General features: G+C 52.6%; 1 protein-coding gene across 17 annotated transcripts in view; it reads right to left on the bottom strand.

Moving 5' to 3' along the window:
• The window catches only part of LOC117216717 (ephrin type-A receptor 5), a 91,567-nt gene that overhangs the window by 42,210 nt on the left and 33,592 nt on the right, over positions 1-15,765 (bottom strand). The gene's annotated exons all lie outside the window — the stretch shown is intronic.

The raw sequence follows: 15,765 nt of genomic DNA, 5'->3' as shown, positions 1-15,765 counted from the left end.
ACCACCGCCGCGACGCTATCGGTCCAACCCTCTTCGCTCCCTTCGTTCTCCCTGCCTCCTCCTCCTCCTCCTCCTCCTCCTCCTCCTCCTCCTCCTCTTTCTCTTCTCTTCTCTTCTCTTCTCTACCCCGCGACCCTCGCTCCACCACCTGCTGCTCTCTCGCTCTTTCGCCTTCTTTCTTTCACCACTTCAATGCCCTCTCCGCTTTTCTACGCGTCGGTCTTCCTTCGTTTCGCGCCACATCCTCGCTCGCTCTCGCGTTAGCCGCTCAGCTTCTTCTTCTCGTCTCTGTCCGTTTTTCTCGATTACGGCTGTCCGCGTCCTCGTCGCACGGTGTTCGGTGCCACGCAGCCATCAGCCGCACCGCCCCCGACGCGCGAACGGTGTCGTCGATCCCACCCCAGACTCCGGGTCCTTGAATTCCTAGACCAAAGTACCCAAGCCGACGCGGCGGGTGCAGCCCGCCCCTGCCGCCGGATGGAATCTCAAAGGTGAAAACTGCGCGCTGCAAAATCCGTCCGAGCCCTTCACCCTCCGCCACCCCGTTGTCCCCCCGTCGACTCTCTTTGCCATCGACACTACCCCCTATCTACCGCCACAGACTGCTGCTTCGACGAGCCACGCAGAATCCCAGGGGCTCTCACGCGTACCGCGATTATCCGACCTCATCGAGACACCGTCGAAACACGGCCAACCGGTGAAAATAATTGTCCCGCGCGCCACCACACCACCTACCTACCTCCGCGGCAGTTCCTTCCTTTTGGCAAATTCGTCGCCGCGGCTTCCAATAGCAGTTACCTCGAAACGAGCTAGCGTCGGCGAAAGATTCCACCAACCTATCGTTACACGAAGCTACGTCGACTATTCCGATCGATCGAATCAGTTTCCTGCCGCGTAATTCCCTTTCGCTGATAATCCTCGTCTTACCTATCCAATCTATTACCGCCTACGCGTTAACGTTCCAAAAGCTCGCTCCATCTTCTCGTGTTTCGCCCGCTCACGAGAACCAACGAACCACGGAGAATTCGTGCAGCGGGGAAGGTAGATGTTTCGTAATGGACACACGGCTACGGTATCCGTGGATTCTGGCGAGTACAACATCCTCGAGTCGAAGCCACTCGAGCCGATCTCCTAAGTCGTCTCTCATTGTGTGTAATAGGCTTTGCAGCGCGCCCGCCCTAATTCGAGCACTCTCCAGAAGTACTTCGGATACATCGAGCAACGTGGCTCTACCGAATTCGCAAAGTAAGGTGCAAGTTCCTCTCGCCACCTCCGATAAACTTTCAGGGTGGTGAAGCTCGCAGATTGACCCGCTCTCTCTGTTCCATGATGCCTCGTTCCCGCACCATTTACGCCGCTATACGAGAACCGAGTTTCTTCCGTCTCGCGTCCGTTCGCGCGCTGTTTTCTCTCGGAACGACGCTAGTGCGTCGCGAATCGTTCGATCGTCGTACAAAGCGTTAACGTTCACGCTGTCGCGAATCATTAACCGCTGAACTGTGAGACAAAAGTTTCGATTCCCGGCGCTAAAACTCACTGGTAATCTCGATGAAATCGGAAACGACGATTATCGCGAAACATCGCTGGTTTCGAAACGATACTATCGAGAAGAAGAAAAAGGGGAAGGTAGATGTATCGTTGGTCGCGAAGCAGTCACGGTACTATGCGCGTACGACACGTAAATTATGCCACCTGGTACGACACGTGTCACGTTACGCAAGTTGCTCGTATGGCCGGACAACGTGGAGGAATTCTTCGAGCGCGAGGTGGTCGGACTTGCACGAAGAAACCGAGGTAGGTCGTGCACGGTACAAGGAAGGAAAAGATACGTCGCGTCGCCATCACGGAAGAAACCGAAAGTGATCGTTGAACCCGAGAGACGAGATTTTTGCCGGAGGTTCTATCGACGGAGCGACGGAGTTTGGAACGCGGCGTCCAATATAGGCTCTCGATATAGCCTCGTAGAGATGGACGAGGCGTGTCAAGCGGTGACCTTCTCGCGCGGTTCACCGGCTGACACCGGCTCAAGGAACAAGAAGATTACCGGTCTGGGCGAGGAGAGGACAAGTCGCAGCAGGGTCAACTTCGAATTACTATTCCCGAGGGTGTTTACGGAGAAGAGGAAGCGAGCGAACGGATCGTCGGGCCGTCGTGAAAACGGCCGTGTATCCGTCGTCGGACGTTTCTTTTCTTCGTGTTCCTTTACCCTCCTTCTTCGATCCCTTTTCCTCCATAGCACGCACTCTCGCGAGTACGTCGCGAGCGCGCCTGTGTGAGTAACCGGTGTACGACGCGGTCCCGTGAGACGTACCGAATTTAAATTTCAAATTTGGAGCGTGTCGCTGGGTGTGACGGTATGCATAGCGTTGCCTGCCGGCCCTAACTCGCTTCACCGATCGCGCGTCTTTCTTCTCTCCGGAGTTCCATGTTCCTTTCTCCCACGGGCTCGCCGTATATCCGTCCATCTCCCGCGTTCTTTCCATTTATTCGTCCGTCTATCTTCCTCGCTCTCTGTTTCCTTTCTATCCGAGGAAGGAAAGAGCGGCCGCGCGATCCCCGATTTTTCATATTATTCGAATGGCAGATGGCGTGGTCGGGCATCGATACGCGGCGGGGAAAAAATTGAAGTCTCGGATAGCTGGCTTTTTCTGGGTTCGTCTAGCGACCAAAGTCAGACAGCGACGTTGCGGAATCTTCTACTCGAGAAGGATTCGGTGGGGTTGCGGTCGATTGCCGAGATAGGATATGGATAAAAATTGCCACGAAATTCCCCATAGGAGGATGGAGAGCGAGTTCGACGTGGAAAGATCGATGTCCGTTCTCGGTGTGGGGTTGTTATCGTAAAAACGGGCTCGATTTCCAATTATCGTTACGCAAGAAGAGGCTTTCTCCCGAGCTACGTCGATGCAGTCGCGGTCGTCTCGATTCCGTCGGAGCACAATGCGTTCCTCTAATCGGAGACGATCGCTCACGCACACGCATCCACCTCGACTCGGTGAAAGAAATGAGAATGCCCGGTTGAACGATAAATCAATAGCCGAGGTCGACGAAGGAGATGGATGAGTGACGTAACGAGCCTGTTCTTACCATATGCTTGTAAGAGGTCGGCTCTCGCACGTATATAACCGGAGGTACGATTGAATCGCGCGGGGGAACCTGTTGCCCGATCCGAGACGAGCGGCTACTCCAAGGCGATTAAGATTACGATTTCGCCTCCTGCGCGCACGCACACCTGCGCGTTGCCTCTTTCTCCGAACAACCTCCAAGATCAGCCAGACTCGATCCTCCACGATATGAGATCGTCTCTGTCCTGTGGCTGGCCATTCACTAGCACCGACACGCCGGAAAGTCGATCACCGGAGCTTGATCTTTTAAATGTCACGATTTACCCGGTCTGTTCCGACCGTCGCATAGGTCCAAGGAACCACGAGAGCAAAGTGCATCCCCCTCTCTCTCTCTCTCTCTCTCTGTCTGTGCTCTCCCTCTCTCTCTCTCTCTCTCTCTCTGTCTGTGTGTCTGTCTGTCTGAATTACCTGTCTGGTGACACTGGTCTCGACGATTCCCTGAATCGGGCAATAATCGTTTCGCGAGTAGACACTCGACGGAGGAAGGGAAGAATCCGTACGAGGCAGAGTTCGATCGGTCTCGCCGGAAATAGGTTATGGTCGATGTTATCTCGTGGCGAAATTTACGTTTCGCGTATAAGTCGAGCAAACCCGTCCCCGTTTCCGATCTTATCTCTGCCCCGTAAAGACGAACTCGTCGAAATACTCGCGTTGCGTGTTTCCCTGCCGTTCGAACTATCGAGGCTGCCTTTCCGCGATCGTAACCCACGTAAATCTCCGACGATTCAATCTCTTAGCCGGCGCGAGGCGCTTTCCAGAAGGATCGTGACAGCGATCGTACGAGAAGGGAAATATTACGTGGTTCGGCGGTTCGATCGATCATAGACGCGAATCCGCGAGTTTCGTGTCCGAAAGGTCAAAGAGAATCGCGATAGAAGAGCTGCCGGTAGTGGCGCGTCGAGATTGGCAAGGAGAAACGCGTGTGCGTTCGATTATCGGTGTTTGTACAAGTACGCCAGAGGCAGTCGTCGTTCGGCCGAGATGCACGAGTTTCGGTGGATCTCGGCAAAGGTAGAGAAGACTAGGGCGAGAGCGAGGGCGAGAGAGAGAGAGAGAGAGAGAGAGAGAGAGGCAGGAGGCAGAGAAGACGAGATTGCCGGTGAGAGGAGACCACCTACGATCCGTAGAGTACGCGGTCAGCGAATATACAACGGTATACGTTCCTCGACTTTATTTCGGCTCTAAAAATGCCGGGACGAGGATCGTCCTGACACGAGTGTCGCGCGACTCGTCTTTTTCCCGGCTCACCGAGCTCTCCTCGCCAAACATCGAAGCTCTTTTCTCTTTGCAACGAACGACACCTCTCTGCCTTTGGCTTAACGGCCTTCCAATTTGTCAGGATCTCTCTTCCCCTGCCCCCTCTCGCCACCCCACCGTTTGCCATTCTTTCTCTCTCCGTCTTTTCCCTTCTCTGCCGTCCGTCCTCTTCCTTTCTTTCTTTGCCACCCTCTTGTCCCTTGCTTCTCTTCCCTCTTCCTTTCGCCGGTTCCTCTTCTTTTTCCTCCCGAACGAGTCCCTCCTTTACCCCCGTCCCCTCCCTCCTCCTTTACCCCGACATATCCTATCGCACCTCGAACCGTTCACCAGGATGTCGTTGACCCATCGAACAGGCGTGCTTGGAGCGCGGCCGATCGGTTGGTCGGTCCCCGCTGCCAAATTCGTGCAACCACGCAGCACCGAGAATCGATAGAGAATCCGGTCTTAATCGTCGGCTCGTCTACGGTGCCACGCGGCTCGGCTCCTCGGTAGTAACGACAGCCTTCCAGATCCTTTTAATTACGCTCGCCGTCAAACGTCTCGGTATCGATCGCATCTCGAATACCAGTTGTCTCCGAGAAGCTTGCTTCGAATCGATCCGCATACGTCGACCTCGGACGGACGTGTGGATCGCGTCGTGCGTCAGGCGCCGCGTTCGGCACACGACCGTTCCCGCGTTCCGAGGAAACGCATTTCCCAATGGATTTCTCGGCAAGAGGAGAGATCCCACCGTGGGAGGAATCGCTGCGTGTCCGAGTGCAACGGAGAAAAGGAGGCGCGAACCAGGGACAAGGATAGACGGAGTCGTCTGGCAGAAGAGGAAAAAATACGAGGTGCTCGGAAACTTAAGCCCAGTCTTGGTTCTCTGCGGGATCCCGCGGGTACCGTGTGCACGATATCTTTGGGTCCAACTGGGCGGCATGGGGAGCCTAAGGGAACAGCCGGAACAGAGGGAGAAGGGTGAAAGAAGCTCTCCGAACGTGGCCCGGCCCACGCCACGACGGGCCGAACGGGCCAGCACGCAGCCATCGTTGGAATTACCATTTACATAGCGTTATTACGTTTGCGCATAATGTATGTACACGTGTTAAATCAATTATTCGAACAATATGGGTCCCAACCACGACTCTCGCAAGTCGACGATCAAACGTCTTTGGACACTGCGTGTCCGCGACAGGTTAGATTACCCGGTTCGCTTCGTTCTCCTCTCTCTCTCTCTCTCTCTCTCTCTCAATTTTCTCTCTTTCGATCGTCTGCCCTCTCTTACCAATTCGCCCATCTAGCCCTCTTCTCTTTTTCTTTTCTCCTTCTTCTCCTCCTCTCGCAGGTTCTCGCGAGGCTCTTTGCATATGGATCTTGAATTTCAATTGTGCTTTTCAAGTGCAGCCCCCTCCCTTTTGTTTCCCCCGTCCGCCCCTTCGACTACCTTCGCCCTGGCTTTTATTCCCGCCCCGCCTCTTTCCCTTTCAATCTTCTTCTTTCGTCCTGCGCTTGTTTCGCGACAAAGACACAGGAGCGACAGACAACGCGATGAGCGGCGCGGCGAGCGAGAAGCGCGTGTACGAAAACCGAATTGGATAAAAAGCAGTTGTACGACGAACAGCAGCAGCCGGCCAGCCGGCCAGCCAGCCAACCAGTCAGCCAGTCAGCCAGTCAGCCAGCCAGTCAGCCAGAGGGTCGATATAGAATGCGACGAAGGTGAAAAGAGCGGTACCGTGACGCGCCATCGATCATTCGTTGGATCGAAGCCAAGTCATCGAAATACTTATTTGTTTCCGTGTGCTCGGTGATGTACGTTCTCCCGGCGAGATAAATAAAATTCTCTCGTGACGTCTCTTTCTGCCTCGTAAATTTCACCCGACCGGCGTTTAACGCGACTATCCGGCGACGACGCTCGCCTGCGAGCGTCCTCGTTTTTAATTTATCCCGCCATCCTTTGCCTGGAAACGTCGCGTCGCGCAGTCTTGGTTCGCGAGCTGCGCGCAACCGCATTAGCATCTAAATCAACCCGTGCCAGACTTTGCCGAAGAATCGGCCCCGATGAAACAACGGTAATCAAATTTATCATCTCAAAGAACCGTTTAAGAGAGACTAGGACTCGCGTTCAACGAGAACCTAACTCGTCGACCGCAAAAAGACGCTTCCTGCGATCCTCTTGTCGAGCAATTTGCCAGCGAGCCTACCTGCCCCAACGAAAATAAGCTTGCGTTTTTCCTTTTCTCTGTTCTTCCACGTTTCCACGGATTCCGCTCTTCGCTCTTGCGCATTAGCATGCAAATTAGCCTCTGACCACAATAATCAAATTAATCGTCCTAAACGTCCGATCGACCGTTATCATCCTACGGGTCCACGAAACAAAAGCGACCGATTATTCTACCTCGTCCTTTCTCTCGTTTCCCCGTTTTTTTATTCGGCCCCTGTCTTCCTAACTCTCGTCCGCCAACTAGAAATTCCTCGTTATACCGTCGCATCGGTCGCTGGTCGGGCTGGTTTTTTTTTCTTTTTCCTCTTTTTTTTTCTTTTTTTCCCCCCAACGGATCCATCGATTCGTCGAAGCGATCGCGGCGGAAATCGCTGGAAAATTGATAGACCGGCGTCGCTCGGCACACCAGACCTTTATTGGAAATTTATGCGGATCAGTAATTCTACGCGGCCGCGATACTGTTAGGTATTCGAGGATCGTTACCGCTTCGGGTCTATCGTTGCACGGATTATACCGAGCGGGAACGAACGCACGAGTTAATTAATAAAATGAGCAGATGGGGAGAAAAAACTATTCCGATTCGCGGTAATCGAGTCGCGCAGACGTTGCACGCGGTTGCCAACGTTCGTGCGTCTATGTGGCCGTTTTCTCCACTCCATTTGTCGGCCACCTGTCCGATCGGCAATTTATGCCGCTCGGTAATTTCACATACCGAGAATATTAGACATCGACACGTTGCACCGCTACCAGCGTGCGCGCGGGCACGCGGCCCGCTCACAGCCGCAATCGCGCGGACGACCAACCAAGCGAGTAGAGCGACTCGCTCCGTACACGCTGTTGCAACGTGCTCGATCGCTCGCCTCGTCTCGCGTATATTCTCTCTCTCTTTCTCTCTCTCTCTCTCTCTCTCTCTCTCTCTGTGTGCACCACACCGCACCGATCCTCGCTTGTACGATCTTACACACTCGTGGACTTAGCGACTCGCACAGAAACTCGAGTATGCCTCGGCAGCGCGCGTTCGTTATACCAGCTTTCTCTCTTTCCAGTATACACGCTATACACCCTGCGCGACCGCGATTTATCTCGACCGGTTAATGCGTTCCGAGAATCTATTACTGGCCTCCCAATATCATAATTATTTTATTAGCGGGTCACTCATTATCCGCCTTTTTACAGCCGCCCTGAGATTACGATTATTCCTCCCCACCTTCTCGCCGGCTACTCGTTTCTCTTCTCTTTCGTTCGAATCCCTGCGAGTATCAAAAGCGTTCTTTATTTTCGCTTCGTTGCCACTCGAGCCACGTGTTTCTCTCGATTCGCTACATTTCGTGAACAACGCGACTTTTGTGCGGCCTGAAACGAACGCGGTGGCAAACGGCTCGTCGTTTTCGGGATTATTTTATCGTTCAAGTATCGACCAGAGTCTGGCTTCGACCGAGTCTGACTCACGACCGATGGATAAAACGTCCGACGAATGATTTCCTGCAGCGTTTCGCGTGGAACGTAATCGGTCGAAAACACCTGGAGCGACGTCTCCTACGGAACGATATTCCGAGAAGTCTCGATTCTTCCAGAGACTGTCCGTTAATCACCGCATAGTCGAGGCGATGAGAGGGACGGCAGAGTTCATTAGCGGCCGAAGAAAATATTTGCGGCTTCGCCCGATTCGCCCTGGTTTTTTTCCCGTCGACCTTCCTCCCGCCCTTCTGTCAGGAATCTTTTAATTCCGAAGCACGAGGCGGGGTACAGTCCCGCGCGTGTTGTTAAGCCCGAGATTTTACGACACGATCCGAAATAACGAGAAACCTGAGTCATCCGCGCGCATAACTTATTTCGTTTTACCATTCAGCCTCCATATGCGTTACCCCACCTCTGTCGCCGCATCGTGTGCGTCCGAAGAAAAGTCCGGATCGTAATCCCACGGAGGGAGAGACCCGTCGCCCTAGATATATCCTCTTCCTATCGCGCCTTAATTCGATAACCTTCTCTCGTTCGATTCTTCTTCCACGGCTCGTCTACCGATGACCGAATTAAAAATAATTACCGCGGACAGAACCTACCGACAAGATGAATCGAGGCTGCACAATCTGCCGCCGCTGTTACGATCTCACGGGGATTACGAAGATTTGCAGTTTACCATTCGCGAATGACGACGCGGCTACGACAAGGACCAGAGAGAGGAGAGAGAGATCAGAGACCATCCTCTGTTCACTCGGGTATTATCATAATTGAAAAATATAATCCGCGAGATGCTATCGTTCTTCGCGTGTATATATATATATGCATGAGTTCTCTCATCTATAAATATAGTAGCGTAATCCGCGGTCAGCGTGCCAACGATAAAAAAGCTATACGTACGCGAAACCACGTTAAAGGAGAGTCTCCACTCTCTTGGGTGGTTATTAATTTTTAGCAGGCGATGCGTGTGTGATCGATGGTACTCGTGGAATCCTATTCCGTTCCGAAAGCGGGAAAGGTTAAAAGTTTCGCAGAAATACGCGGCGCGAGCTTGTCGCGGAAATTCGCTTCGGTGCTCGGAGTCGAACGCTTCTGCCACGTTCAACGTGTACCCTTAAACGTAGCCGTTTGCTCCTAAACGCGGATCCATTATGCCGTCTTAGAAATACATCGAAGCGCACCTGCGCTCTACACGAACACGATATCAAACTCGTTTCAAAGCGCGAGACCTTCGTGTACCAGATCTGGGCATTCCATTTATTCAGCGAACCCGAACCTTGTACAGCCTTATTACGTTCTCGCCGATCTCTCTTAACGTCTTATTTCCTGGGAAACTTGCTAATTTTTCTGCGACTCCGTTTCTTTCTTCCGTCGCTATTATATCGGAGTTACGAGAATCGTTGGATCTCGCAAAGTGATTTCTCATCGAGAAACTTTACCCCGCCGCGTCCTTTACGCTGGTTCGTCGTTGATACGCGCGGTTTCTCGGTCCAAGTTTACGTACAGAGATTTATTTGAAACGTTACAAGTCCTTTCGCGCCAAGGCAGACAAATTCGCTACTGCCATTCTGTTACAAAGCGGTAATTCGTACAGATCGTTATGTTCGTGGGTACATAAAAGGTACGTAAATTACGAAAACTGTTTTCAACGGATTCACGATTTTCCAATTAATCGTCGGATTTACTTTGCTTTTCCGCAAGCGTCCTGATACGTACGAAGCTAAAAATACGCAATGAACGTGTTAATCGGACCGAGAGAGCGTTTCCTTTGCCTTCCAAGCAGCGGAAAATAAGGAAGTCGCAAGGAATTCCGTTTCCCCGCAGCGACCCGATGCAAACTCGAACGAAAAGCAAAAGTAACGGTAGTTGGTTAGTCGTAAAAGCCACCAGCAGAGCTAATAGACCTATCCCGACCACGAAACGAGAAGACAGAGACGCGGTGGCGAGAAACGAAAGAAAGGAACGTTTTATCTTGGAAAAGGGAAAATTTAGGGCCCTTCCTTTTACCACTTTTCCATCCCTCTCTTCGTCCGTATCTCTCTCCCCGACCATTTCCCTCTCGCTCCCTCTTTTGCCCATATTCCTTCGCTACAGCAGTCTGCCATATTATCACTGGCCTCGAACTACCTGTATTATTAATGGTAGCCTTTGGGTACAATGGGACGAAAAACAGCCCTGGGTTATCTTGCCTCGTAAAATTCTATTGGCTCTGACGTATACCGGGAAACGCAGTGTCTGTTCTCCACCAGTATTTTCTTATCTACTTGCCTCCTCCTTTTCGCCGGCACCTGTGTGTCCTTCGACTTTTCGCGGCCTTTGACCCTACACGATAAAGATACAAGGTATTTCCGTTCTTATTCGAAAACACGTGTCGTCCGTCTAGGATCCGCGAGTACTTTGCGACGCTTCGAATGCGCGACCGTCCCCGAATCCAAATACGATTAGAACGTATTTTTCCTTTTAAGAGAAACCATCGCGAGTTCGAGAGCTTTTCGCGCGAGCAAAGCCGACCTTTTCGATTCGTCGGAACTGTCCATTCGTTGCAACGATAACCGAAACGTTAGAGCCGAAGAAGCGAGACGTCATCGAGGAAAGCGTAATCGAGAAAGGATAATTCTGCGAACAGAGGACAGAATCGATACGATCTAGTCAGACGAGCGGTATCGGGATTCGATGGAGCGAAGTAGGTGCGGCGCGAGCGAAACCTCGCCGCCGTCTGGTTGAAATTTATTTTGGAATACGCGTGCACGCGAGACGACCAGACGACCACGGGCACGGTGTGTTCGTTTATTGCGAACGCAAGAGTCGTGGGAGAAGGAGTGAAGAGGATAAGCGCAGTCTGGTACACAGGTAGAGAAAGAAGTCCCCCCCCCCTCCCTCCCTCTTCCTCCGCCTTCTTTTCGCGGATGCGGCTGCTGGATGACGGAGGGAAGTCACAAATTTTTTCATTAATATGCAGCGAGACACCCTCCTAACTCTCTGCACGGGAAAAGGTAATGTAGTAGCAGGGGTAAAAAGGGAGAAAATGCGGTGTACCTGTGTGCGTGCCTCTACGGTGGATTCTCGCGCGTGTATGCGTCCGTGAGGCCGGGGCACGGCGTGGGTGTAGGAGAGAAATAATGGTCTGCTAGGAAATGTAACCAGCCGACGCTCACGCCCTCGTCGCGACGCCTCGAGAGACTTTACGGGGGAGAGAAATCGAAGAAAAGCGGCCGAGAGACAAAACTGGATAAAGGGGAGCAACGGAGACGGAAAACGGGGTGCGAACCAACAAAGAATACGTATAAAATGTTGCACCGATATCTGCTTGGATATACGCTGCATTCGGGGGACCATTTCTCTCCGTTTTTCCGTATTATTTCTCACCGAATCGAGATGTCCGTCTGCTGAAATATTCTCCTTCTCGGGTTTACATACACATACACGCACTCGTGCACACATGCATTCGATTCTACGCGAATTTCTCCTACCCAAAGTGGAAACTACTATCCAGGCGAATAATATCTAAATACACGGCGTTGCCTCTCCTTTCTTTCCGCAAAGAAACCAACTTGGCGCAAACGTACGTACGTACGTACGTGCCAGTACGTGCCAGTTAAGGCAACGTCGATTTTTCGTAAAAAGAGACCGCGGTCGCGTTTGATCCGTCGACGGAAGAAAGTTCACGACCAAGATCGTGCAAATCCCGGCTGTTGGCAGCGCTCGAAAGCGAGAAACACGTAATACGGGCTCCTCGATGCACGTCGTTGTCGTACTTGGAGCCCCGCTATTCCAGGCGTTTTACTCGCCGGCATACCTAACCTCTCTATATATCTCTATACCCGTCTCCTCCTTTCCTTATTCAACCTCGTTCTTTCCTCGTCCCTCCTTGCTCGAGATTTTTCTTGGCGATTAAAATTTATGCTCACTCGTGTTCCCGGTGCGTGCATATCGCGTTTCGTCTCGCGCGATGCTCGTTTTGCGCCGGGTTACGCACACGCCCAGCATCGCGCGTCTTTTTCGCCGCGTTACAGACCCGCCTAACAGTCTCTCGCGATCTGCCTTCCTACGAGTACCTGAAATCGCCGCAACCACACCACGCATCCTTCGCGGCAGGCCAGGTCGTCGTTCGACGAACGACGTTTCGCGGAAATTTTTCCATCGTTAACCGATCAACGTCGTCGAAAAGAAGAGTCGCGAAAAAAGAATGGAAAATACGACGCTGCGTTGCTCTTCTCGATCAGAGATGTTCTACCTAGCGTTTCGAAGCCGAAGGAAATGAAAGTTTCAAAGCCCGTACGATGCAACTTCACCTGCAGAGGTGGAGAACGGGAGAAATACGAATGTTTAACAGCGTATCTCGAAACGTAAGAAAATGCTGGATAAACGCTAGACGAAACAAGAAGTATAAATTCGATTAGAAATATTATTTCTATACTATTCGAAAAGCGTAAGATATCTCGATGATAAACGGCTCGTTATTTTCAACCTCGTTACGCGTGTTCGTCAAAGCGTCGAGCCTCGGGTCGAACTACGATGAACCAAGATCGAATGTGACGCGGACGTAGGAAAAGTAAGAAACTGGCCGAAGGAGCGGCACTTTCACCGGATCTCTATACCGAGCACAACGGAGAGATAGTCCGACGCGTGATCGATCCAACGATAAAGAGTTAAACCACACTGAGCAATACATGGGAATATCGGGATTTCGAATTCGTTTGGGGTTCGTTGAACGATGTTTGTTCCAACGTCTAGCTGGGCTTTTTTTTCCGGACGTTTTCCGCGGCTGAAGAACCCATTTGTCCCCTGTGGATCGAGTTGTCGCGGAAAGAGGATCGGCAGAGCTCGCAAAGGGACCACCGATGATGACTCGCTTTTATCGGCGGAGCGATTGCGGCAGCTGCGGCGAAAACTGATCGCTATTGCTGCCCCGAAACCGAATAAGATTGGCATTAAAAGCAAAGGACGCGGTGGTTATGTCCGAGCGGCGCGGACCCGAGCGAAGCGTTTCCAGCGGGAAATATTGATTTTTAATCTGGTCCGTTATACCGCACCTTTGTGACCCGGTGGCGATGCGACGATGAATATTGCGCTGCCACGGAGATAGATATCGAAAATTTAAATCGAGTCCGTGGATCACAGCGCGTGTGTATGCGCGCGCGTGCGTGTGTGTGTGTATGTGTGTGTGTCAGGCGGAAGAGAGAAATATCGCGGAAGGAAGTAGGAAACGCGGGACGCGTGGAAAAAGCAAGCGACGAGTCTGTCTGCAAAACGTTTCGATTCCCTCTGGATTAACGTAACTGTACAAGATTGCGGTACTATCGCTTCGAAAATTCCAGCGGACTCGATCGAGAATCGGCGTAAACCGAAGGCGCCGGTTTTCTCGCCGAGGATCGTTTCGATCGTCCAACACGGATCGCACGACTCTGTCGTCTCCTTCTTCCTTTTGTCTCGGCTTCCATCTCGGTCCTCGGCAGCGATACTTCTCTCAGAGGCTCGGTCAATGAGAGTAGCCTACATTCGTCCGTGTGATCGTTGCCTGGCGCGCGCACGCACGCACACACCCGGCAAAACCGTAAGTCCTCCTCGTCGCTCCTGTTGCCGGATCCGCGGGCATGGACGTGCGCACCATAGGCGCGTACAAAAGGACACGAAGCCAGGAACGGGCACACGTAGCTACGTACGGCGCGGCGTTCTCCCGTGAGAAGAGACACACACACGGAGGAAGACGGAGCACACGCAAACTCCGCTCCAACGCGAAAAAGAAGGATGGAGAGAAGGAGAGAAACGGTGCGCCAGCACACGCATCGCAGAGCCAGCGTGCTCTCCTCCGTCTTGCTTTCTCTTTGCGGCGTTCCTGCTGGCTGCCTCTTCGTCGGTCGACCGGCAGGGGGCAAGTTTCAGTCTGTCCTTGTCAGCTCGATAGGATGCTGCCACGGGCTTCGTACACGGCTGGAACCTGGACCGGAGTAGTAGGCTGTACAGGTATGCACGCGGTGGGCTGGTCGGGCATTCCTGCGGCGTTGCCGCGTCTCTTACTCACCGTAAGGCCCCGATCAAGTAAGAATAAGAGAGAAACGAGGATATAGCCGGCAGGGACGAAGCAGGAGAAGAGGAGGCCGACCGACCGGGCCGGGGGGAATCGAGAGAAAGAGGGATCCGAAAGAGGAAGGAGCAGCGGAGAGGCTCGGCGCAGCTCGAACGAGTCTTTCTGCCTTTTCGTGGAGGCAATCGGGTTCGTTCGAGAGAGGACTGCCTCCTTGTGGCTCGACCAGCTCCCGAGACTTCTCCTGCCGTTGCTCCTGCTTCTGCTCCAGCTCCAGCTCCAGCTCCAGCCTCAGCTTCGGCACCAGCTCCCGTTCGCGCCGTCACCGTGCTCGCCATCCACCGGCTGCTGCGGCGTCCGTTGGACCCCTGACCGCGACACGTCGCGACTCTTGCCACATTCGACCAATTTTTTCCCAAACTACCGCGCTTCTTCTTCTTCTTCTTTTTCTTCTTCTTCTTCTACTTCTGCTTCTTCCTGGTCGCGGCACGTGCGAGGAAAATCTACCGGAGCTTCCGACCACTCGCGATTCAACGCGTCGAAGGAAACGTCGAGTGTCGGTTACGAGTCTCGTGCTTTGAAAGCGATAACGCAGGTACATGCTACGCGCGGGCAAATTTGCGGACGATACGTTGCATTTTCGTCTTTATTTGGCTGTTGAATAACCAGAGTATACGAACGAAACGAGTAGGACGGAATCGTATTAGACGATCCGATCTGTCAGTTTGGTCGGGCGCCGTTACGGTCCACTGTTAAAGGGAAATCGAAAGGACAGATTGGAGGGTGGAAGGACAAAGTGACAGAGCTCTAAGCGTGTCCACGTAGCGAACGAACCGTGGAACACCGAGTGGCTTGCTCGTCGTTCCAGAAAGTAATCGAATTTCAGCCACCGTGTTATACCGTTCGAACCCTCCGAGGGTTCGCCCGATTTCATAGAAGGAACCAAAGACTCCGAGAGACTCTGCGTTCGGATCTCGCGCACCAAAACTGATTTCGCGTTTCCATCGGATTCCTCTCGAAAATCGGCTCCGTGTCTGGCGGAGAGAGTCTGCGGTGAGATCGGTTAGAAGGCTGCTGGCTCGACAAATTCGCTTAGCCGCAAAGTTTATCGTCGAAGAGACCCGGTGTTTACGAGTCGACCAGCGGATACTGTAATACGAGTAGTCGACCTTTCAGGGATCCGGTCGAAGAATGAAATTCAGAGATATAACGGGAGAAGCGGAGAGCAAAGCACGAAGTCGAGATATCCAATAGGCAAGGGTAACAAGGAGCTCGGATTTCGCGCAGGTCGAAGGAAACCAAGTTAGCCGTCTTCATTGCGCGGACACGGTCCACCGGGGATGCGTATTCTTGACAAGTTCCATTAAACGCCCAAAGTTCTCATCGCAGCGAGGAAACTCCCGGGCGATCGCGGTATCAAAACTTGCCGCGGAAGTACTCGGCCACGAAACCCACCGCGGACGTCCCGTAAAAATCGTACAACGATACGTCCAAGACGGGAATTTTTATTAATCCATCGAGATTTCGTTCCAGGACCACGAGGGAACAACTTGGCATTGCCCATTTTTTATAACGGAGTAGATTTACGATTCGAAATTCAGGTTCTCTTCGCTCGTGACGATATCAATGTAACGAAGGTCGCTGGAGTATCGAAGACATCGTCGTTCGTTTTAACGTTTACCAGCTTTGACTGGACT

Source organism: Bombus bifarius, unplaced genomic scaffold (genome assembly GCF_011952205.1).
Source record: "Bombus bifarius isolate JDL3187 unplaced genomic scaffold, Bbif_JDL3187 scf7180000007966, whole genome shotgun sequence".
Taxonomy (NCBI): Eukaryota; Metazoa; Arthropoda; class Insecta; order Hymenoptera; family Apidae; genus Bombus; species Bombus bifarius.
This window is presented reverse-complemented; position numbering and strand designations above follow the sequence as displayed.